Source organism: Sus scrofa, chromosome 3 (genome assembly GCF_000003025.6).
Source record: "Sus scrofa isolate TJ Tabasco breed Duroc chromosome 3, Sscrofa11.1, whole genome shotgun sequence".
Taxonomy (NCBI): Eukaryota; Metazoa; Chordata; class Mammalia; order Artiodactyla; family Suidae; genus Sus; species Sus scrofa.
In genome coordinates, this window is record NC_010445.4 from 76,913,388 (window position 1) to 76,938,101 (window position 24,714).

Here is a 24,714-nt window from a genome sequence, read left to right on the forward strand (position 1 = left end):
TCAACCTTTAGGTTGTGCTTTTTGTTTTTTTTTTTTGTTTGTTTTTTGGTCGACAGCCTATACATTCCATCTCGCTGACAGAAATAAGACATGCACAGAAGCAGCAGACTTGGGGTGAAAGGTGATCTTGGACAAAAAGTGAAAATGGTGTTGATTTGTGGTCATGTGAAGCAAAGGAGCTGAAGTTCAGGAATCAGGACTAGGGGGTGAAGATGGCAGAGTGGGTCATGTTGACATGCAAAAATTAATAAGCAGAAACCTCAAGAAAATAGCGTTTGGAGACCAGAGCGGGGTCTGCCACAACAGCAGAGCCCAGCAGGAAGAAGAAACATTCTTGGAGTTCCCATCGTGGCTCAGTGGTTAATGAATCCGACTAGGAACCATGAGGTTGCAGGTTCGATCCCTGGCCTTGGAACCTCCATATGCCACGGGAGCAGCTCAAGAAAAGGCAAAAAGACAACATCAATGACAACAAAAAAAGAAATATTCTTCTTTCCTGGCAAGGACCCAGCAGCAAAGAGCCGTGGACGCTAGTCTACCACAGCCCCCACTTCCTTTCCTTCTATGAAAGAGTCTCCTTCCTCGGCTGAGGGAATGTGCTCACCATTGTTGCAGACCCCAACTTGCCACTTTCAGCTGATCCTAAATAAAGCCGTCTTTGCTGGAGAAATATCTGGCAGTTCACTTGTTTTAGGTTAACAGACCTGATAGCAGAAAGCTTTAGACAGGAAAGAGTGTTCCATAGGCGTGGAAGAGACTGGAGAGCTGGGAAAGCCAAGGGCAGGTGACGTCATAATTTCTATTCCTTCAACCATTTTCACCTCTTCCCCCTCCTCAAGCCTGCAGCAGACTCTGTGTTTACTCTTCTCTGGGGAGATTTGTGGCAGGATGAAAGAAGTTGCCTAAAAACATTCCTTTCCTGGCTTTGTTTTCAAAAGCCTAACCCCCCTGCCCACAGCGACTTGGTGCACCTGTGCCTTGGGGAGAGGCGGCGGAAATGGCTCTGAGGCAAACCTGAGCAGAGGCACTGCTGTGTTTCCCCCAGAATAAAAGACCTTCGCTGGCTGAGGGAAGGGTCCAGGCTCCTGCAATAGCCAGGGCCTGGGCCCTGCTCTCCGATGACACCCCAGGGGCTGGCCAGACCTCAGAGGCAACAGTGAGGGGTTCCCAACCTCACCGGATCTCCACATGTCCCAAGGGTGGCATGAGAGTGAGTGGCAATTAGAGCTGAGGCAATTCACAGAAGTAGAGGAATTACTGATTGAAAGGGAATTATTGATTAAAGGGTTTTTTGGGCTGCTCAGTGGCATATGGTGTTCCCAGGCCAAGGATCAGATCTGAGTTGTGACCCAAGCCACCACAACCCTGGATCCGTAACCCACTGTCCTGGGTGGGGGATGATGATGCATCCTAGCACTGAAGAGATGCCACCAATTCCATTGCACCACAGTGGGAACTCCAAAAGGGTATAGATATTTTTAAGGGTCTTGATACATACAGCTCAAATGTCCTCTGGATGGGTTGTGCCTTTTCAGACTTAGATTTTAAAACTAGGACCTCTCCTCAGCAAGGCATGGCGAGAGACTGGAAACCTGTTAGGAGGATCTTGCTTGCTGTATCTCACAGGAGACATGAGGAAAAGCCAAAGTAAGATGATGGCAGTAGGGAAAGAGGAAGGGACAAATCCCAGTGTCATTTAGGAGGTGATGATATCAGTAAACCGTCTCAGCCTGTCAGTAAAGGAAAGAGAGTAGCCGAGAGTACCTTACCAATTTCCAGCTTTAAAACCTGGGTAGATGGAAATTCTATCACCCAGGTAGCAGGGTGGTTTGGTGGAAAGAGACTGTGCCATGGATATAACTGCCCCAGTTCAAATCCCAGGCTCCCCCCACACCCCAATCAGCTGTGCAGCCTTGGGCAGGTTACTGAAAAAGCTCTGAGCCCATGTGCCTAGATTTCCTCACTTGTGAAGTGGCCACAGTAACATCTGTCAGTCTCCTGGGTTACTGTAAGGATTAGATGTGAAATGGTTTTCAAGCACCTGGCCCATTGTGGCTTTGAAGAAATGAAGAAAACTAATATGGATAGAAGAGGATATAGAATAAAGAATACATGTCATTTGTCCAAACGACCCAACTGAAAAATGGGAAGACCTAAACAGACATTTCTCCAAAGAAGACAGTCTTTGAGAGATAACCAATAGGCACATGAAAAAATGCTCCAACATCACATCAATTATTAGAGAAATGCAAATCAAAACTACAATGAAGTACCACTTCGCACTGGTTAGAATGGCCATCATTAATAAGTCTGTAAATAACAAATGCTGGAGAAGGTGTGGAGAAAAGGGAACCCTTTTACACTGCTGGTGGGAATGCAAATTGGTACAACCACTATGGAAAACACTATGAAGGTACCTCAGAAAACTAAATATAGAACTACCATATAATCTAGCAATCCCACTCCTGGACATACTTGGACAAAACTTTCATTGAAAAATATACTCCTGTGCTCATCAGCACTATTCACAATAGCCAAGACATGGAAATGACCTAAATGTCCATTGACAGATGAATGGATTAAAGAGATGTGGTACATATACACAATGGAACACTACTCAGCCATAAAAAAGAACAAAATAATATCATTTGTGGCAACATGGATGGAGCTAGAGACTCTCATACTAAGCGAAGTTAAGTCAGAAAGAGAAAGACAAATACCATATGATATCACTTATATCTGGAATCTAATATATGGCCCAAATGAACCTGTCTACAGAAAAGAAACATACTCATGGTCATGGAGAATAGACTTGTGGTTGCCAAGGGGGCTGGGGTAGGGAGTGGGATGGATGTGGGCATTTGGGGTTAGTAGATACAAACCATTACATTTAGAATAGATAAGCAATGAGGTCCTGCTGTATAGCACCGTCTTCTTGGATAGACCATGATAGAAGATAATATAAGAAAGGGAATGTATATATGTATGACTGGGTCACTTTGCTGTATAGCAGAAATTGTCACATTGTAAGTCAACTATACTTTAATTTAAAAAAGAACAATATGTAGTTTAAGAGAAATTGTGTTTAAGATGTCTGCATGAGATTCCATGCAGCAGACTCTATCTTGGTTCTTGGTATGCTTTTTTGGTTTTTTTGTTTGTTTGTTTTGTTTTGTTTTTTTAAGGGTCGCAACCCGGGCATATGGAGATTCCCAGGCTAGGGGTCGAATCCAAGCGGTAGCATACTCCTATGCTACAGCAACACCCGGAGCGGAGCCACGTCTGCTACCTACACCACAGCTCACTGCAACACGGGATCCTTAACCCACTGAGTGAGGCCAGGGATTGTACCTGCATCCTCATTGATGCTAGTCAGATTCATTTTCGTTGAGCCACGGGAACTCCTTGGTAAATTTTTTTAAGAGACCTAGAGGTATGAGACCAACTAGCAAAGAGAGGGTGATGATTCTGCTGCCCTTGGGATTCTCAAGATCGTCAAGTGGTGCAGTTCTCAAGTATGACCACAAGGTGGAGTCCGTTTTGTTGCAAAAGCTGCTTAGACTGTAGACTACTGGCAAACATTCACCAAGCACCTTCTCTGTGCTGGTTCACCTTGCTGAAGATTCCTGACTTGTACAGTGGGGGCTGCAGCTTAACAGGAGGGCAGTGAGTTTCTCTTTACACCAGGGGAGAGGTTGAGGTCTTGACTACTGAGGGACGTTTTCCTTCCAGGAGGGTCACTGATAAATCTAACCAGGTGCAGAATGAGTTCCCTAGGAGCTTGAAGTACTCTTCTATTTCTGCAAATGCACTTAGGAAAAAGGGGGCATTTAACAGGACTTGAGGAATTTCCTGGGGCTTTCTACCAAAGCTCTTCCTCGCCCTCCATTTCTTGAAAAAAAAGAAAAGAAAAAGAGGACACTGACTCATTTGAAAAAAGCCAATCTGACCAAAGGCACAGATCTTTCCTGTAGAGAGTGTTGGGGGACAGCAAACCTATCTATAATAAAATGCCTTATTAATAGGAATTACACTGTTATCAGCATTATTAATTTAAATATGTATTGAAAAAGATGGACTTATGAGTTAAAATCCAAACAGCAACTTTAGTCCTAAATCCCATCATCCCTTTTGGGGGGTGTGCAGGTTGATAATTTTTCCCCCTTTACCTACATTAAACCCTGCAATCCCCAGTATTAGTCTAATCCCTTTAAGTAAAAAGAGGTCATGGCTTTAAATCATGAACAGTCTCAATTTAACCATTAATATGTCAGTCCTAAGTAATCAGATCTCCAAACATGATTTTAAGTCTTCTCCCTTCTCCCTACAAGGGCGAACTAGGCAGTGTGGTGTACAGGGGAAGAAGTCATCTGTCTCCTCCTTCCCTGCCCCCCCCCCCGCCCTCTGCTCCGGCCCCACCCCCTCCACCCCAGCTTCTCACCTCTGCCTTTTGGACCTTTAGGATTACAAAAGCTAGGATGCGAGGGGCGAGGTACGTTTTGACTCGACTCGAACTGCAGCAGGATAACTTCATGCTCTCTAGTCTGGAGGTGTTTAAAGCTGATTTTCTCAAGGGGTCTCTTTCAAGAACCCTAACACTGATGGTGTTTCACCTGAGTTCTCTTGACCTGGGAATTCAGCAGTTTCTTTGCTCCCTACACTGCCCCTAAGAATCCACTTTGGTCTTATTTTGGCAGAGGTTCCATTGCTCCTCTAGATGGCCCCATTAGTGGTTGTCTAACACAACTCCACGGGCTCCATCTCTGCTTCTCTCTCTCTCGGGTACCATCGGGTCCATGGGACATACACACTCACCCCTATGGCCTGATACACTGGGCATGCATGCCCATCCCAGCAGCAGCAACTCTTCCTCTTTCTTCTCCCAAATCAGCCGACCTCTTGCCTCTAGATTTCCTGAGCCAGGGAGATATTCCTCTCTTATCTCCACAGCTGCAGGGGACACGCAGAGCTTTCCAAGGGCTCTGCTTGAAGTCCCTTGTCACTTAGTCTGGGCAAAGGGAGGCTCTGGCCCACCCCATCATTCAGGGTCCAGTCAGGAGACAGAAACCACATCAGTTATTTTAACCAAGGAAATTGAACATGAAGACCTGTCAACAAGATATTGAAGAACCGAAAAAGCAAAAGAGCATTAAGGAATGGAGTGGCAGGAAGCCACTACCATGCCTAAGGGCTAAGCGCACAGAGAAGCCCCTGGAATTATTTAAATGGAGCAAGAAGCTTGTTGGAGGGGCCTATGGAGCTGAAACTCAGACCTATGAGGAGGCGGGTGCCAGCCAGCTGGTGCTGAATGCCTGAGGGGCTGTGATTGGTTGGATCAAACAGAGGTGAAAAAATATGAAAACTGGAATCGACTGTTGCTACTGGAACAAACTGTTGCTGCTGAGGTATAAAGCATGGCTAGGGTGGTGGGGACGGGAACAATAAGCAGACAGGAAGGAAAAAGCCCTTCTTCCTCCTCCAGCCTTGGGATCTCCAATAAGGGCAGAGGCTTAAAGGAGCAGCTGGCAAAGGAGGGTCCCCACCCAGGGTCACAAAGCCTAGAGCAGAGGGTGGATTTGAAGCAGAGAGACCTGAGCTACCTCCCTTCTTTATTACTCTAAAGAAATGCTGCAGGAAATCTTTCTTCTTGTCCAACCGCCAGTACTCTTTGATACACTCAACCTGGGTAATTTGTCTTACAGATGTCAGCCCTCTACTTTAAAAATCCTACAGATTAGTCTGACTCACAACTCACGTTAGTATCCAAAATCTATTGGATCTTGGTGCCTCCATTGAAACTTCTAATTTACATCAATTAAATAATAACAGCTAACATTTAACAGGCATTGACTATGCACCAGGCAGCACTAGGCAATTTACATATTAATAAATCTCATTTAATTGCCAACAGTTTTATTACCGTCATTAAATACTCTTATTGCTATTCATGTATCGTCATTTTATAGTGAAGAAACTGAGACGCATAGAGATTAAGGAACTTGCCTAAGCCTATACAATCAGTAAGTGATGGAGCCAAGGTTTGAACCCAAGCACTCGGGTTCCACAACCTGCATTCTTCATCACCAGTTAGATTACGTCGCAGACTAATTGTATGTGCCTTCCCCTCACCCAACTAATATGATGAAGCCCTAAGCCCCAGGGTGGGTGTTATTTGGAGGGAGAAAGTAATAAAGGTAAAATGGGATCATAAAAGCCGGACGGACCCTGATCTGATAGGATTAGTGTCCTTAAAAAAGAGACAATGGTGGGAGTTCCCATCGTGGCTCAGTGGTTAACGAATCCGACTATGAACCATGAGGTTGCATGTTCGATCCCTAGCCTTGCTCAGTGGGTTAACAATCCAGCCAGCATTGCCGTGAGCTGTGGTGTAGGTTGCAGACGCAGCTCGGATCCCGAGTTGCTGTGGCTCTGGCTTAGGCTGGCAGCTACAGCTCCGATTAGACCCCTAGCCTGGGAACCTCCATATGCCGTGGGAGTGGCCCAAGAAATGGCAAAAAAGACAAAAAATAAAAATAAAATAAAATAAAGTGCCTGAATCTATTTAAAAAAAAGAGAGAGAGAGAGACAATGGAGCACGTGAGCTCTTGCTGGAGGCACTGAGGAAGGACCAGGTGAGCATGTGGCAAGGTTGCAGCCATGCATAGGCTGGAAAGGAAACCTTACCAGAAACCAAAGTGACCAGCTCCCAGATCTTGGACTTCCTGGCCTCCACAATTGGGAAAATTAATTTCTGTGATTTAAGCCACCCAGTCTGTGGTAATTTGTTATAGCTGTCTGAATAGGCTGTTACAGACATATAGTTTTATTACACATATTATATAAGAAATTATATTATAGTTTACTCATTTTCAAGGGAATAATTGTATTAGAAAAAATGCATCATTACTAGTCCTCGACTAATTTCATTTCTCTTATATATTTTTAAAATTTATTTTATTGTAGTTGATTTACAATGTACTAATTTCTGCTATACACCAGTGATTCAGTTATATATGTATATACATCCTTTTTCATATTCCTTTCCAATATTTATAAGAGAATATTGAATATACTTCCCTGTCTATACAGTAGGACTTGTTGTTTATGCATCCTATATATATATATTCTGCTAAACTCAAACTCCCAACCATCCTTCCCCAACCCTCTCCCCCTTGACAACCATAAGTCTGTTCTCTGTTTGTGAGTCTGTTTCTGTTTAGTAGATAAGTTCATCTACGTCATATTTTATATTCCACGTGTAAGTGATATCATTTGCCTTTCTCTTTCTCATCTTCACTTAGTATGATAATCTCTAGGTCCTTTCATATTGCTGCAAATGGCACTATATCATTCTTTTTGGCCATGCCTTCAGCATGTGGAAATTCCTGGGCTAGGGATCAAACCTGTGTCATAGCTGTAACTACAGCCACAGCAGTGACAATGCCAAATCCTTAACCCACTGAACCACAAGGGAACTCTTATTTATTTCTTTTTTACAGCTGAGTCGTATTCCACTGTATATATGTACCACATCTTTATCCATTCATCTGACAATGACCATTTAGGCTGTTTCTATGTCTTTACTATTGTAAACAGTACTGCAGTGAAAACTGGGGTGCATGTATCTTTTTGAATTATAGTTTTGTCTGGGTATATGGCCAGGAATGGGATTGTTGGATCATATGTTAGTTTTATATTTAGTTTTCCGAGGAACCTCCATAGTGGCTGCACCACTTCACATTCCCACCAACCGTGGGGAGGGTTCTCTTTTCTCCACACTCTCTCCAGCATTTATTATGTGTGGATTTTTAAATGATGGCCATTTTCACTGGTGTGACCATTTCTCTCCTATTTTGACGGTCAGACTGTTTCCTTCCACTCCTGTAAGTAAAGAGCTGAGTCAGGGGTGTGAGGCAAGGTGATGTCCGTTCAGAACACCCAGCATCCTCAGCACGAGGATTCGCCCTCAGGTGTGCTGCTGACTGCTGCAATGAGTTTGACAGTCAGGTGGGCAACCATCTGGTGCTTCCCAGAACGACACAATAAATACATGGGAATGGCTCAAGCCGGGCAGGGCCAGGATCAGACTCCCAGCAGCCACAGAGCCCTCAGTCTAGCTCTGCAGGGAGTCCCAGCTAGCCCCTTTCCCCTGCCTAGTGGTGACTGATTTTTCAAGCTATCAACTTCATCACAATTATAGATACCAGCTCAGTGGCCCCCTCCCCAAAGTACCCCAAAGAAGCCATAAAAAAAACCTATTATAAGCACATTTCAACTTTCTAGGCCTCACTGTTGCCAACTGCAAGAGCTCCCAGACGCTTGACCTGGAAGTTCTAGAACCTTCACTCTATAGACCCAACTTCCAGTATCATCTTCTAATACTTCTCTACTTCACCGGAAGTTCTAGCCACCTGCCTATCCAAATATAGATCCTTAAACATGCCCCTCATTTTTCCACCTTGGTCTTGCTTATCTGTTCCCTATTTCTCAAAAGTCCTTTCCTCATTTCTCCTTGTTCCAATCTCAGTCATGCTCAAAAATTTATTGTTATTTGTAAAGGTTATGTTTCAGGTAACGTTCGAACAATAGAGAGAGGGAGTTCCCCTGTGGCTCAGTGGGTTAAGGATCCAGCACTGTCACTGCAGTAGCTCTGGTTACTGCAATAGCACAGGTTCGATTCTTGGCCCTGGGAACTTCACATGCTATGGGTGCAGCCAAAAAAAAAAAAAAAAAAAAAAAACCAATAAAGGGAATGTGCTGGCTCGTATAACTGAGAAATAACCTTCTAATCTGTCTTTTGCACGGTCAGCTTGTCTCCAGCCACCTACCCCCGCACCTCCCTATTGGCTCCCTCTCCCCTCTCCTAGGAGTAGTAGGTGGGCTCCATGTCTCCTTTTTGCCTTTCCATGTCTTTCTATTCTTCTCCATGTTGCTCAGTGCCCCTGCAGGCTGACCTGGATTACAATAGTGGGCTCCTCTGCTCTCTGCCTTCCATTCGGGTTGGGTCAGTGTGGAGTACCAGCAAGAGCTCAGCAGATGGTGGGGGTGTTTATCAAACCTCTGTCTTTTGTAGCACAAACCACAGATAGCCTCCATCCTTCCCCAAGGGGTAACAGGGTCCACACAGCACTTGCTGTCTCTGCAGTCCAGTAACCACCCTCTGCGGGGTCCTGAGTGATAATGGTCCTGAAATACTTACTATGCCTTGAGTCTTCCCTCCACCTTTCTCCTACCTTTGTAAACAGTCCATTACTTAATCGCTCCTCGAACTGCCCCATTAGAGTGTGCCGTCTGTTTCCTGCTGAGACCTTGACTTAGAGCAGGTGTTCCCCTTACACGATAGCAAAGTGGTTTGCGATAGCCCCAAAGCACGCAGCTTCACTGCACGCCACTCAAGGGAGGGAGCAGTTCTCATTGAGCTGCTTCAATAGAAGGAAGACAAAGCTTCTTGCCTATAAGCCCAGCAAATATCTTGACATTCTTTGGCTTCCACTGTACATCCCACTCCTGAACCCATCACTGTGGTGGTGATGGCGGTGATGAGAATGGGAATATGCTGACCCACTTAAACAAGAGTCCTCTCTGGTCCTGAGGTGGGGCCATTTCAACCAAACTCTGTGACTGAAACAGATGAGGGCTGACTCCCTCAAAACAAAAGCAAGGTGTGACAGTCCCAAATGGAAAGAGGAGGGACTGCAGCACCCATCCCCCGCAAGAGCCATCTCCTTCTTTGAAGCCTGTGATGGTAAAGTTTACGTGTTGACTTGACCAGGCTGAGGGATGCCCAAAGAGCGAGTAAAACATTATTTCTGGGTGTGGCCGTGAGGCGTTTCTAGAAGAGATGAGTATTTGCACAGGTAGACTGAGTAACACATAGTCTCTTTCTCCTACTGGTTCTGTTTCTCTGGAGAACCCTGATAACACAAAGCCTGTCCTTAGTTCCCCAACAGGAGATGAAACAATGGCCAGTGTGATAGGTGTGGTTCCTGCCCTCGTGGAGTTTACTTCCAGGGTAGTTCGGGAGACAATTTAATACACAAATAAAAAATAATTATACGTTATGCTAAGTGCCAGAAAGGAAACAAACGAGGTGTTGGGAGAAGCAAAATATTGATGACCTACTTTAGATCAAGTGGTCAGGGAAAGCTCCTCGGAGCAGGTGACAGTTAGCGGAGGCTGGGGAGCCAAGGAATCAACAAGGGCAAGGGGAAGGCAGGAATTCCAGGCATCCTGGTAAGCACAGGCTTGTGAATGGGTAAGTGTCAGGGGCATGAGGAGACTACACGAGGCCTGGTGGCTGGAGTGAGGTGGGCAAGGGGTAGAGTTGCTTGGATGGGGCGGGAGAGGCAGCGAGGCTTCCTGCACCAGGGTGTGGACTCCATTCTGGGTGCAGAGAGGAGCCGCTGAAGGATTTTAAGCGGGGGTGAGCTTTACTCCAATTCCCATCTCTCTCTTTTTTTTTTTTTTTTTTTTTAAACAGGGCCACACCTGCAGCATATGGAAGTTCCTGGGCTAGGAGCTGAATCAGAGCTTCAGCTGCCGGCCTAAACCACAGCCACACCAGATCTGAGCTGCATCTGCGACCTATGCTGCAGCTTGTGGCAATGCTGGATCCTTAACCCACTCAGCAAGGCCAAGGATAGAACCCACATCCTTACAGAAACAATATCACATCCTTAATACAGAGCCATGATGGGAACTCCCCAACTCACATCTTGAGATCACTCTAGAAAAAGGGGCACTCATTTGGAACTTGCTGCAGGAGTCTAGGTGAAAGAGGGCAGAGACCCAGACAGGTGCCAGCTGTGGGATGGAGAAACCAAGCAAACCCGAGATCTACTTTAGAGGTACCATCAGCAGGACTGTTTTATTCTAGGCAGGCAGTGGGTGGGCGGAGGTGAAAGCAGCAACAGCAGGTGGACGCGTCCTCAGCTGCAGGCCTGGGTCCTGAGTGGCAGTGATGGGGGAGGGAATCAGGAGTGCCCGGCAGGGCCACTCTGCATCTCGGATCCTAACCACAAATTCCAACAAGAGTCTGGTTGGCTCCCTTTGGGTCAAGCACCCCCCTGGTCTGTTAGCTACGCTGAGCTGGAGGAAGGCACACAGGAGTGGACAAGGGCCTGCCTAAATTGGCTAGCAATCTTTTAAAAGGTGCAAATAAGCATGCGAATAACCTACAAAGCATGATAAGGCCCAGGATAGACACACTGGGGTATCCTCCCAGCCCACCAGCCATTCATTCCTCTTTCTCTCCAATCCGGTTCAGCTGCCCAATCTGGCCCCCGGGGGAGGGGCAGCTGTAGCTAAAGGCAGAAAGAGACTCCGATGTGAGAAAACAAACAAGAGCAACAATAAGGTGGAGAGCAAGGTGGAGTATGTCCTTAGACATGTCTCTGGTTTGGGGTCCAAAGATTTGACAACCCCAAGATGAGTTTTGCGTACTCTGATTTCTCACCGACTCCAAGTTACTTCAACATTTATACATGCACTAATACATCATTTATACACGAATAAATCTACACAGTGTCTTTTTCCCCCACATATTGGAATAACTTTTATTTACTGTCTTTTTTTTAGGGCTGCACCTGTGGCATATGGAGGTTCCCAGGCTAGGGGTCTAATCGGAGCTGTAGCCGCTGGCCTACACCACAGCCACAGCAAAGCAGGATCTGAGCCTCATCTGGGACCTACACCACAGCTCACGGCAACACCGGATCCTTAAACCACTGAGCGAGGCCAGGGATCGAACCTGCAACCTCGTGGTTCCTAGTTGGATTCGTTAACCACTGAGCCACGATGGGAACTCCTCAGAATAACTTTTAAAAATAGGTTTCAAGTTACTTTATGGATCTCTTTAAATTTTCTGCCTACTTGGAAAGCCCTCTGCGTCCATGGAAACTTATCCATGAATCCTTATTTATAAACCACTGGGTACTCTGGGACACTGATATCGGCTAATTCACTGGTACGAATGGTTTCTCTCTGTCTAGCTGAGAGAAATACATGTACAACATAGACCTCAGGTTTACCCACCTCCTCTTTTTTTTTTAATTTCTCCAATACATTATTTTTTTTCTACTGTACAGCATGGTGACCCGGTTACACATACATGTACACATTCTTTTTTCTCCCATCATCATGCTCCATCATAAGTGACTAGACGTAGTTCCCAGTGCTACACAGCAGGATCTTATTGCTAATCCATTCCAAAGGCAATAGTCTGCACCTATTAACCCCAAGCTCCCAATCCACCCCACTCCCCCCTTCCCACTTGGTAACTACATGTACATTCTCCAAGTCTATTCTCCAAGTCCATGATTTTCTTTTCTGTGGAAAGGTTCACTTGTGCCGTATATTAGAGTCCAGATATGAGTGATATCATATGGTATTTGTCTTTCCCTTTCTGACTTCACTCAGCATGAGAGTCTCTAGTTCCATCCATGTTGCTGCAATCCTCTTTCTATCTTAAATGATTATTCGCTGCTGTTCCACTGGGTGACCTGGACAAATCACTTGTAAAATGGCACCTGTAACTGTGCCAACCTCACTGGGTTGTTCTGAGGATTAAATGGGATAATCTGTGTAAGCCACTTAGCACAGGGCCTGGCACATAGTAAACCAAGCACTCAATCACAGTTGGCAGCTAATGACGTGGAAGAAATAGAGTATCTCTGAATGTGACCATGGAGTGGGTCTCCAGCACATAGTGTGACGTGAGAAAAGCAAGGCAGAGAAAATTAAACAGAAAATGCAACCATATTAAATATATAAAACACTAAATATATATACTTATATATTATATATACACTTGTATTTCAAAACCAAATAATAAAATCTTGAAATGATGACCGATGGGGATAAAGGGAACAGGGTCATGTGGGAGGAGGAAGACAGAGAGAGAAGGCAGAGTTCTCTGAAAATAACTTCATTTGTGGATTAGACTTTGGAGTCATGTAGATAATTTACATAATTATAAAATAACATTCTAAAATGTTAAAGTCATCTCTAAAAGTAAAAACAAACAAAATTCACTTTTGGGGATAACGACCCAGAAAAGGAACTCTACTAAGTGACTGTAAAACATAGTAATTTACGTGCACATCCCCAGTTGGCAAAAAAGAGCATGGGCTTATCAGACACAACCTAGAATAGATTTATAAGGAGATCCTGCTGAATAGCATTGAGAACTATGTCTAGATACTCATGTCGCAACAGAAGAAAGGGTGGGGGAAAAAACTGTAACTGCAATGTATACATCTAAGGATGACCTGACCCCCTTGCTGTACAGTGGGAAAATAATAAAAAAAAAAAAAAAAAAAAAAAAAAAGAGCAGCCAAAATGGAAGTATTAAGCTATGGAAAGTAATCGGGGTTTTTTTGGTCAGGTTCACAGCATGTGGAAATTCTGGCGCCAGGGACTGAACCCGTGCCACAGCAGTGACTGGAGCCACAGCAGTGACAATGCCAGATCCTAAACCCACTGCACCACCAGGGAACTCCCAAGTAATCTATTTTTTGCTAGCAGAATTGTTATTCTGAGATCCTTATGCGTTTGTTTTTTTATGATAAAGCAGTACAAGATGTGACATTGTAATTCTGGCACAGAATACAAGAAGACTAAATGAGAGCCAGGATTCTCGGGGTGGGAGAAAGGCGACATGGGTATAACAGAAGAGGTCAAGTAAAATCCCTCTGGTCCTGATTTGGAAGGGGAACCATCAGGAAGAATTCAGTGTGTATTTCTTAGCTCTGTCCATGGAAAAGTCCTTTTTTTTTTTTTTTTTTTTTTAGAAATAATGACCAACCCTAAATTAATAATGAGCAATCCTAAACTCCAGATGGTGGCCTCATGTGTTAAAATGTACCCACGGGATATTAATTTATGGAGGTGACTAAGTAGGTAATGCCATTGAAAGAGGAATTTGTTACATTTACCAAGAGCAGGGGCCAACCATATCATGCTGGGCTACATGGGGCAGCCCCAGGTTTGGTTGGGAGGCCTAAGGAGTGAGGAGAGAGCACAGTCCAGAGGCTTTCTTGAGTTTTCCGTGGGGAAGGCAAGGCAGGGCAGGGTAAGCATTTTAAGAATGGATAATCTGAATAATGTTGGTGGGCTCTGGGCTATGAGGTAGTCTTTAGTCGTCTGGTCCCTGGCCCTGGGTTGATTTAGGGCAGGGGACATACTGACTTGGTGTCCGAGAGTTAAAGAAGATGGTTGGGGGTATGGATTCAGCATTGGTTGGTTTGCACATGAAAAGTACTTTTTTGCAGGTGAGTTGTTTATTATTTTAGGAACTAGCTAGCCCTGGGAAAGGCAGTCTCCTCCCAGTCAGCAAGGCTCCCTAAGATGTCAGAACATCATAAATTTAACACATGATTAATACATCTCAAAATACCATTTCCCACTGAGAGGAAGCTATAGTCCTTGGAGAAATGGTTGGCTCCAGGCCATATATGCAATGAGCCTGGAAGATCTTGTCACACCAGAGAGGAAGGAGGCTTTCCAAGACAACTTGGGGTGTCCCAAAAGGACTCAAGAGCCAAGCGAGAAACCTCCCACTGGCCAAAGATGGGGTGATTTTAGCATCAATAAAGATTACAACTGCAATGGATTAAAACACATCAAATATATTTAAAGTTACAAGGTGACAATGTTACTAAAAAAAAAAAAATGTATTGTTTCTGAATGGAGGATGCTAGGAAGTCAACTCAGTGTTTTGAAAACCAGTAAATAAAGAAAAAGAACCAAGCATTTATCCTGTTTTCTGTATGAACTGTACCACTGGGTAACCCACAGTAAATGAAGGGCATTTTTGTCGTTTCAGTGCTACATAAGGAATGGCGGAATTAGACTCTCAGCATCTGATACGTCCATAATATATTAAAGGATCTACTGAGTGTCAACAACTCTTGCTATAACAAAAAGACAGCCTGACTCAAGAGTCTCCTGTGAGAATACACCACTATTTAGGAAGCTGTCCTGCAAAAACATTGAACCTGAACGAGCCTCTAGTTCCAACAACCAATGTATAAGAAATTTAAAGGAGAGGTGAGAGAAACAGTCAGTTATGCCACCATAGAGCTGAAATCCGCAAAATCCAGGCTGCGGGAAACCTTCCAGGCCCAAAGCCCTACTGTAGTCATCGAATTCATTTGAATGAAAAAGTACTAATTGGGGCAGAGGTGGGGGGGGGGTGAATAAGAACATATCAACCAGTATCCATATAGACCTGATATAGGTCCTAATTCAAATAAATCTTTTGAATGGTATAATTTTATGAAGCAATTGGAAATTTGAACTCTTGACTAGGAGTTTGGTTATATTAAAGAATTATTAGAGTTCCCTTGTGGCTCAGCAGGTTAAGGATCTGGCATTGTCACTGCTGTGGCTCTGGTTACCACTGTGGCATGAGTTTGATCCCTGGCCTGGAAACTTCTACATGGCACAGGTAGAAGCCCCCCCCCCAAAAAAAAAACCTCTTATTTTTTTAGATATGGTATTGGAATCCTGGGGATTTTTCAAAGAGTCCTTATTAGAAATATACACTGAAACATTTATGGCTAATTATATGATGTCCGGAATTTGCTTCAAAATAATACAGGAGGGGGGATGTGGGTGGGTATCGATGATTGGTCAGTAGGTGATGGTTACTGACCAATAGCATAAATAGCATAAAGGCTTTTTATGCTATTCTTTTTTTTTTTTTTAGGGCAGCACCCGAGGCATATGGAGGTTCCCAGGCTTGGGGTCGAATCAGAGCTACAGTCACTGGCCTACACCACAGCCATAGCAACATAGGATTCAAGCCGCATCTGCAACCTACACCACAGCTCACGGCAATGCCGGATCCTTAACCCACTGAGCAAGACCAGGGATCAAACTTAAAACCTCATGGTTCCTAGTCGGATTCATTTCTGATGAGCCAGGACAGGAACTCTTTTTTATGCTATTCTGCTACTTTTGTATTGATTTAAAATTTTCCACAACAAAAAGGTTTTAAAGGAAAATCTTTAAATGCAAGGTAACAACCACAAGTTAGCAATTACCCTCTCTATTCTCAGACCTACACCTCTGGCTACCCTATAGCCCACTAATGTGAAAAGCCCCAAAGACTAGCCAGCTATTGGCCCGTCAAGATTCAGCTTTCAAATTCTCCCCTAATAGAACTTTCCAGGCACATCTGTAATAAGATCCTATTAATTCTTACAGAAACAAGATAGTCTAGATTTAATTAATCATTTAGGTGATATAAAAAACCACCTCTTTATGTTAAATGCTAATTATCTTGATGAAACTTTTTCTAAAATGTCTTATATCATTCCCTGTCACAGGAAATGGAGTAACAACTTTTTTAAAAAAATTTACGACTCACAGTCGTTGTCTCATTGTCAGGAAACCTCAGTCACTCAGCTGGCTGTCCTCTAGCCTAGGAGGCTATTTAAATAGCTGCTGTTATCAGTGTTCATTCAAAAGCCGGAGACGTTTATTCTCCTCTGGATGGCGAGCCTCCTGTTTCCTCCTCCTTGCTGCGGTCAGCATGTCTGCTCCCTAGCGCCCCTTCTTGTACATACAGTCTGTTCTCTGCCATCCTTTTCACACCCCTCATCGCAGCTAATAAGGTGCCCTGTTCACAGTAAGTACCCAGTCACCACTTACTGAATTGGATTAAACCTGGGAAGAATGGAAGGTTGCCAGAGGAAATCAAATAATTAAGCTTATTAAATCATTAACTTTAATTTTAGACACTTCACTTAAGCTGCTGCGTGTAGTTTGGGAATTCATACCTGAGTTCCAAATGGTTGAGGTTGCCAGGAGCCTGGCTGTTGAAGTAAGTGGGGTGGGGATGAGGCAGCTCTATTACACATTAAAATGTATGTTTGCAGGCGCACATAATTGCTGCTAATTTGTACTCCAGGAAGAACAAAAGTAGCAAATTGATAAAGGAGTTCTATTTCTACTTCTAATATGAAGAATAGCCCTGATTACCTTAAGTACAACCCCTACCTTCCCTGTAGATACCAGTGTACGCAAATATTGCCTGAAATTCCAAGCTACATGTTGAAATTAAAATATATTTTTTATAAAAGAAGATGAAATATTTTGACTATAACAAAGAATTGTGTAAATTGTATGGAAGGAAACCACCTAATCTTCATTTAATTGGTCTTTCCCACTAAAACATTTGACCTTTATGATATAGTCCTGAAGTGTATGTTTAAACTCTAATTACTTCCTTTTTTTTTTTTAATGTCTTTTTAGAGCCGCACCTGCAGCATATGGAGATTCCCAGGCTAGGGACCCAATCCGAGCTGTAGCTGCGGGCCTACACCACAGCCACAGCCACACCAGATCTGACCTGCATCTGTGACCTACACCACAGCTCACGGCAACGCCGGATCCTTAACCCACTGAGCGAGGCCAGGGATGGAACCTGCGTCCTCATGGATACTAGTCAGATTTGTTTCCATTGCGCCACGACAGGAACTCCGGCACTTAATTATTTTTCACTAAATATAGTTTGGTTCAGGTGCAAACTGGAGTTATCCTAGATTTCCCTTGGTCTCATCTCATATCCAATTCATCCATAAACCCAGCTGAACCTACTACCTTCAAAATCCCTCCAGGATCAAGCCGTTGCAAAAGGGCACCACTCTCCCTCTCTTGAGCTTTGTTTTAATTCCTTATCTGTCCCTTACTTCCACCACTGTTCTCTGTAACTGGAATGACATTTAGAAGACAATTCTTATCGCATCTCTTTCCTGCTGTTACTTTCCAGCGGCTCCCAGGACACATCACACCTCACCATCATCTACTGTCTACACAACCAGCCCCTGCCTGCCTCTCAGAACTCATTTCTTCCACTTTCCCCCTCAGCCACTCTGTTCCAATCACATGAGCTTTCTTGCTGCTCTTTAAACATGCAATAAATCTGTTTTCAATGAATGGAATATAATAGTTGGTGAATGAGTGAGTAAATTCTAGAATAACTATATAATCAGTAACAGTCGGTACAAACTCATGCTAGCCCAGTCCAGGGAAATGCTTTTTTACCCATCTGGTCTAAACTAGTGGTTCTCAGCCTTCACCTGGTATCAGAATCACCTGGAGGTCTTGTTGAAACTCAAGCAGTCACCCCCACCCCCAGAGTTTTGGATTCAATAGTTCTGGGGTGGGCCTAAAAATATGCATTTCTTTTTTTTATTCTTCTGTCTTTTCAGGGCCTCTCTCACAGCAGATGGAAGTTCTCAGGCTAGGGGTCAAACTGGAGCTGCAGCTGCAGGCCTACACCACAGCCAGAGCAATGCAGGATCCAAGCCGCGACTGCGACCTACACCACAGCTCATGGCAACGCCGGATCCTTAAACCACTAAGCAGGGAGTGAACATCCATCCTCATGGATACTAGTCAGGTTTGTTTCTTTCTGCTGAGCCATGATGGGGGAACTCCGAAAAATGTGCATTTCTAATTTTCTAATAAGTTCCCAGTGTACCGGTCCAGGCACATACTTTGGCTTAAACATTCCAGCCCAGAAGGCCAATTCCACATTCTGGGCAGACATTTGGCAAATTTTGTCCTGCTGTTTGTTCCTGTCTGCTCTTAGAATGAAAAGATTAACTGCAGAAAGGTATGGAGAAAAAAAACCACTGGACCTCATTTTTTGACACTTAGCCACAGGGTGGCCCCCTAGCTCCAGTAATGACTCCACTGGCCCCCAATTAAAACAGCTTTTGTTATTTGGAGAAGTTCTCAATCATTTTTTTATTATTAAAAAAAAGTGAAATTAGCTGTTGGACCAGTAGTTAGTTTGCTGTGTACAAAAGGCTGTCTCATGAGGCACACAGGTGTCTTCCTCAGCAGTGTAAAATTTTGTACCCTGTTAGAAATCACTTCTGTCCTTCAGATGGACATAAGAGAGGGGAAAACAGGTTTGTAAGTGTGGGAAGACACTATATTCAGAAAATGAAAGGAGATTTCGCTGTAGCCGACAAGGGAGGGAACACACACAGGACAAACGTCAGGCTTAGGCTGTCTGCAGCCCAGGGCGCCCTGCGCGCAGCAGACACCATACAGGCTGACCAGCCTCTCACGCGCCTCGCACCCCGCCAATCCCCTCCTTACTGTTTTGAGGAGGGCGTCTTTCCTTCCTTCAGCAGCCAGCTACCCTTCCCCGGCGACTTCACCTCACCCTACCAAGGGGGCCGAGGACCAGAAGGAGGAGGAGGAGGAGAAAAGGATGGAGGATTGAGAGCTTGCGCTGTCGCCTTCCTGGGCGAGGCGTTGGTACCTGAGGGGCTGGGCTGGCAGCTGATAGGTCAAGGTGGCGAGGGCTGGGCGGGGCTGCGTGCGTGGACTCAGGGTGTGCGACCCCTCCCTCTTCTCGCCTGCGCACCTGTTCTCTTGTTTCTCTTTGCAGATTGAAACAATACCTGCGTTTGACACATTCAAGGAGGCTGGAACATGCATCCAAGGGAGAATGTGCAAAAGTTAAAAATAGCCTCCCATATTACAAGGGGCTTCTAGTCCCAGAAAGGGAAACAAAACTGTAACATTCCTAAGGACACTGTCCAATTGACATATTCTTCAATAATATAGTTTCAGTAGTTTAAATGTGATCTTTGCATGGACTAGGAAGTTGATCTTTTTTCCCCAATAAGGGTCTCATGGAGGCTAATAGGTTGACTGCTTTGAAACCAACTGGTAATCATTAGTCTTTCAGTTTTATTAAATATATGAGACCCATGCTTCTTATCACAAATATCATTCTTATTTCTCTGCTTTCTACTCATTTGAGAGAAAAAAAAAAAAACCAAGGGGATGTACAACTTCAAATAGCTGTAAAGTAGCTATTGCCGAACAAATATAGAGACATCACAGAACCAGATCCACCCGCCCCAGGGGGGTTTGAAGTATTCGTTCTTTATGAAAATCTGCATGTGTCATATAACAGGCATTTAGGGGAATCCAGGCCTTGTCTGGGAGAGGGGGATGGGTCCTCTAAATGGAAGCTGTGGCAGGCCCTACCCATTAGCTCCTCAAGCCGCATTCTAACTCCCTCAGGTGTAAACCCTGGAAAACTAGAAACCATTTTCCTAGATTTCCTTGAAGCTCCGCCAAGCAGAGGCACCTGTGTGACACTTAGAAGGTGAGCTGGGGAAGGTGCAAGTGAGGAATGCAGGTAGAGCTGTAGTCTGTTGGGAAGTTGGGCTGCAGTAGCTGAGGTCAGGTTTCTACTGCCTGGTTCCTTGTGTCCAAGGTGCGAGGTGGTGGGCAGTGCCAGCAATGGACTATCTGTAAGGACAATACTTCTAGAACTCAGAACTCTTGGCTGCATTGCTCCTGGCTACTAGCAACCTGTCTGTTTCCTTATCCTTCTCAGAAATTCTGTGTGCTTCTTACAAATAGTCTGTCATCAATGCTTTTCTGCTGTTCATCACGGAAATGGATTGTGTTGTCTGTAACTTGAAGCCCTTACCAATAGGTAACTAGATCTAAATCACAGCTATTCACACTGGGCTCAAGGAGGTGTGTTGTGATATCATTCCCTTTAAATCCCCAGAAGTTGTGACAAATCTGTTACCCTAGTAACTGGTCACAGCTTTGATGGCTTCCTCCTACATGCGCAGTCAGAGGGGTTCTAGCGCTCCTTATCTGGCTGTGGATTCTGCCTGTTCCCCCATCCAGTTCCTTGAAGGTGTTCATTTTGAAAGCCAGCTGACACTCTTCCTTGGCACTCTGGTGGCACCTCCAGCACTGTCGCTTGGATGTCTTTTGACAGCTATCACCATGAGAATGCAAACATGATAGGGAAGTGAACATATTGACTTTTATGACTCAAAATGAAAAAACAAAGCACAAGTGCTCATTGATCCAGGGCTTGCAGTACAGGTTGCCATGAGAGCTCTCAGTGGAGGGAATATAATATTCCATCTACTTGCTAATAGGTATTGTTTAAAAAAAAACTATGTTAACCCTATTCTTCAGTATATAATTGCTCATGTGAATGGCACTACCAGCTCTGCATAGATCAATGCAAACTATAGTGTACTTTTACTGTACAAAAAGAAGGCAGGAAATTTGAACATAGAGAGTGAAAGCCACCTAGAGAGGCTGCATGTCAATAGTACTGACTAGACAGTGCGAGAAGGCACCTGCTAAGAAAGGACATAACGTGGCTGCTGCGACTCTAATGCTAAATTCCAGTGTGCAAGTATGTGTGTGTGTGTGGCGGGGGGTGGTTTCTCTTGTACCATCAATCAATTCTCCAACACCATCTTGGTGTCCTAAAATTCAACTCAATTCTGACACTATCCACGAGGAGAAAATATCAGATTCCACAGCTTAAGGACAGAGTCCCACCAAACTGCCCCCACTTCAGATGCCAACTGCAAGTCCAGGTTGTTACCTGTGCTTCTGACTGATCCGTTACAAATCAGAGGTTTCCATAGCCCCCTCCTTTGGTTTGATTAATTTGCTAGGGCTCACAGAACTCAGGAAAATACTTACTTACTAGATTACAGGAGTTCTCTAAAAGGATATAATTCAGGAACAGCCAGATGGAAGAGATGCATAGAACAAGGGATGTGGGAAGGGGCGCGCAACTTCTATGCTGAGTGTGCTGCTCTCCCGCAAATCCCTCTGTATTCACCACCCCAGAAGCTCTCCAAGCCCCATCCTTTGGAGTTTTTATGGAGGCTTCAAGACATTGGCATGATTGATTAAATCATTGGCCACTGGTTATCAATTCGAACCCCTCCCACCCCTCTCCCCTCTCCAGGAGTCAAGGGGTGGGATTGAAAGTTCCAACCTCTAACCACCTGGCTGGTTCCCCTGGCAACTGGCCTCCATCTTTAGGTGCTTGCCAAAAGTCACTTCATTAACATAAACCAAGTTGTAGTGGAAAGAGGCTGGTTATGAACAACAGGACACTCATTTCGCCTTTATGGCTCTGAAGCAATTTCAAGGAACTGAGGATAAGAGACCAAATACTCTGACAAAAGATGCTTCCATTATTCTTATCATTTAGGGAATTCCAAGTGTTTGGGGAGCTGTGGGCCAGGAACTGTGGATGAAGATCAAACATTTATGAGAAGTATATTTCAGTCACCTGAATGACCATTTATATATATATATATATATATATATATATATATATATATATATATATAGCCCAGCTGTTTGCAGCCTTGGCTGCACATTAGAATCACCTGGGACTTGAAAAATGTACATTGGGAGTTCCCGTCGTGGTGCAGTGGTTAATGAATCCGACTAGGAACCATGAGGTTGCGGGTTCAGTCCCTGCCCTTGCTCAGTGGGTTAAGGATCCGACGTTGCCGTGAGCTGTGGTGTAGGTTGCAGACGCGGCTCGGATCCTGCGTTGCTGTGGCTCTGGCGTAGGCTGGCAGCCACAGCTCCGATTGGACCCCTAGCCTGGGAACCTCCATATGCCTCAGGAGCGGCCCAAGAAATAGCAAAAAGACAAAAAAAAAAAATGTACATTATTCAGGTCCAAACCTAGACCAATGGGATCAGACTCTTTGTAAGGAGCAAGCACTCACTAAGCTGAGGTGATTCTAATGAGAACCACTCCGGACACTCACTGAAACTTTCTTCCCAAAGAAGGAACACTTTTGAGCTTTATGCAGATTTTCTTTTTTCACCTTAAAGGCAGAGCTAGGGGACAGTTGTGCCCTAGAACCTGGGAAGTTCATTTGTACAAACCATCCTAAGAGCCCCAAGACTATCAACTCAGTCTCGTTGTGTCTTGCTCCAAATGATCCTAAATCTGCTAAAAATCTAGCCCAACGCTTTTATATATTGCTCCTAAGAAAAAAATGTAGGTTTGAGACATTGATTTGAGAAATTTTAGGATACTCAGTTCCAACTTTTTGATAAGATGAAAAACCAACGGAGAGTCCTAGCAGTCTTCCTTTGAGATGAGGACATTTCCTTTCAAATAACTTCAGATTCCCCACTTGCTATGTGTTCACTCACCGAGAGCCTCAAGGAAGGGGGCCTGCAGGTCAAGGGCACTGAGATCGGGAGTCAAACCAGAAGCCGGCCTTTGCCTCCCCAGAGCATGAGGAAAAGGGGCAGAGAGCAAATTCCTGCCTAGAAGGCGGTGCACCGCTGGGAGCAGCTGTCTGCCTTCAGAGCTGCAACTTGGCAGGGGATAACTGAAGAAAGGAAAGCCTGAGTTTTCAGAAGTGGGCTTCTGTTGTGAATTAGGGACGTTCGAGTGCATCCTAACAATTATGTATAAAGCCTGATTCCTTTTAAGCAGTTATCCAAATATTTTCAGGACAGATGTTTGAAATGGGCATGCTCCCATATCACACAGGCCCAGACTAGCAGAAGCTCTCATGGGTTGGAAGCGATCTTCCTCTTCATCTCTCCCAGGGGAAAAAGGGTTACACGTGAGCCAGCCACTCATTGGGCCTGATGCAAAGGGCCGCAGACTGACGGGGGAGCTTTCCTGCCACTCTGTGTGTGATTTGAGATCCAGCACTGACAGGATCTTCCCTGAGCCAGACGTTCTTCTGAGCTTTTTGCATCTATCAGCTCCTCTACTCTTCACAAGCCTATGCCACTACTAGGCTCATTATCCCCACTTCAAAGACAAGGAGGCTGAGGCGCAGAGAGGTTATCATGTCCAGGGTCACACAGCAGACAAGCAGCAGAGCTGGGACTGGATTCCTTGAGGCGCTCCTTGTGCCATCATTTATGCCATTCATGATGTCATCGGAAGTTCCTCTGGGCAGGCCCAGGGGACCCAACAGAAGAGCATTCTCTCTGCTCCTTTGGGAAAAGGTAGCTTACAGAATCATTGAAAAGCTGAACCAGAGTTCTCTTGTGGTGTAGCAGGTTAAGGATCTAGCTTTGTCACTGCAGTGGCTTAGGTCACTGCTGTGGCACAGGCTTGATCCCTGGCCCAGGAACTTTAACAGGTCAAAAGAAAAAAAAGCTGAACCACTGAGTACTAATCTCAGCCTCCAAACACTTCACAACAGAGAATCAAGGCAGCCACACTCCAAGATGGAATCTAAATGGTCATGAGTAACAGCCCCCTTCCAGCCCTCGAGCTCTGCATACTCTCTTCTCATCCCTTTGGTCCTTGCCCAGAAAGTAAAACTGGTTTCTATATTATATAAAGAGTTGGAAATATCCAAGTGAGAACAGGCCCCAGGGTCTAGAAACTAAGTCTTCCAGTGGGAGCTTGTAAGTTAATCCTATTATAAAAGGCTTCTAAATTCCCTAGTTGTGCTGGAATGTGGTGTCACTGAAAATGAGATGCTATAAAAAAAATGGGCTGGGTGTGGAGGTGACGGTAGGCACGGGCGACAGCTTTCTGTAGGGGCATTCTTCCAGCGTGGCTCTGCGCCTGCAGTAGATGGTCAATTAATGCCTGTTGACCTACTTGTCCTAACAAGACCTAACTTTAGGGAGGTATGCGGCAAAACCACTCAGGTTTGGCAGAGGCCCTGCTAGTGCTGAGCGGGAAGCGTCCAGGAGGCTGGACCCTCACCACTGCAAGCCACGTCACTGTGCATCCTGCAGCAGCTCTGCCCACCCCTGCAGCTCCCCCTGCCTCAGGATGTCAGGCTGGCTAAAGGCAGCTAGAAAAGCAATCAATTCAGGCACCCGCAAGCCATCCCCTAGAACTCCACCAGTAAATGCCATTTCAAAACCCAAGAAAGGAATAAAGGAACAAGCAGA

At 44.8% G+C, this 24,714-nt stretch overlaps 1 protein-coding gene across 1 annotated transcript in view; it reads right to left on the reverse strand.

The window, feature by feature from the left end:
* The window catches only part of CEP68 (centrosomal protein 68), a 63,324-nt gene extending 44,038 nt beyond the window's left edge, over positions 1 to 19,286 (reverse strand). The window contains exon 1 of the mRNA XM_021087449.1: positions 19,120 to 19,286. The gene's annotated coding sequence lies outside the window, so the exon portion shown is untranslated. The remainder of the gene's footprint in view (positions 1 to 19,119) is intronic.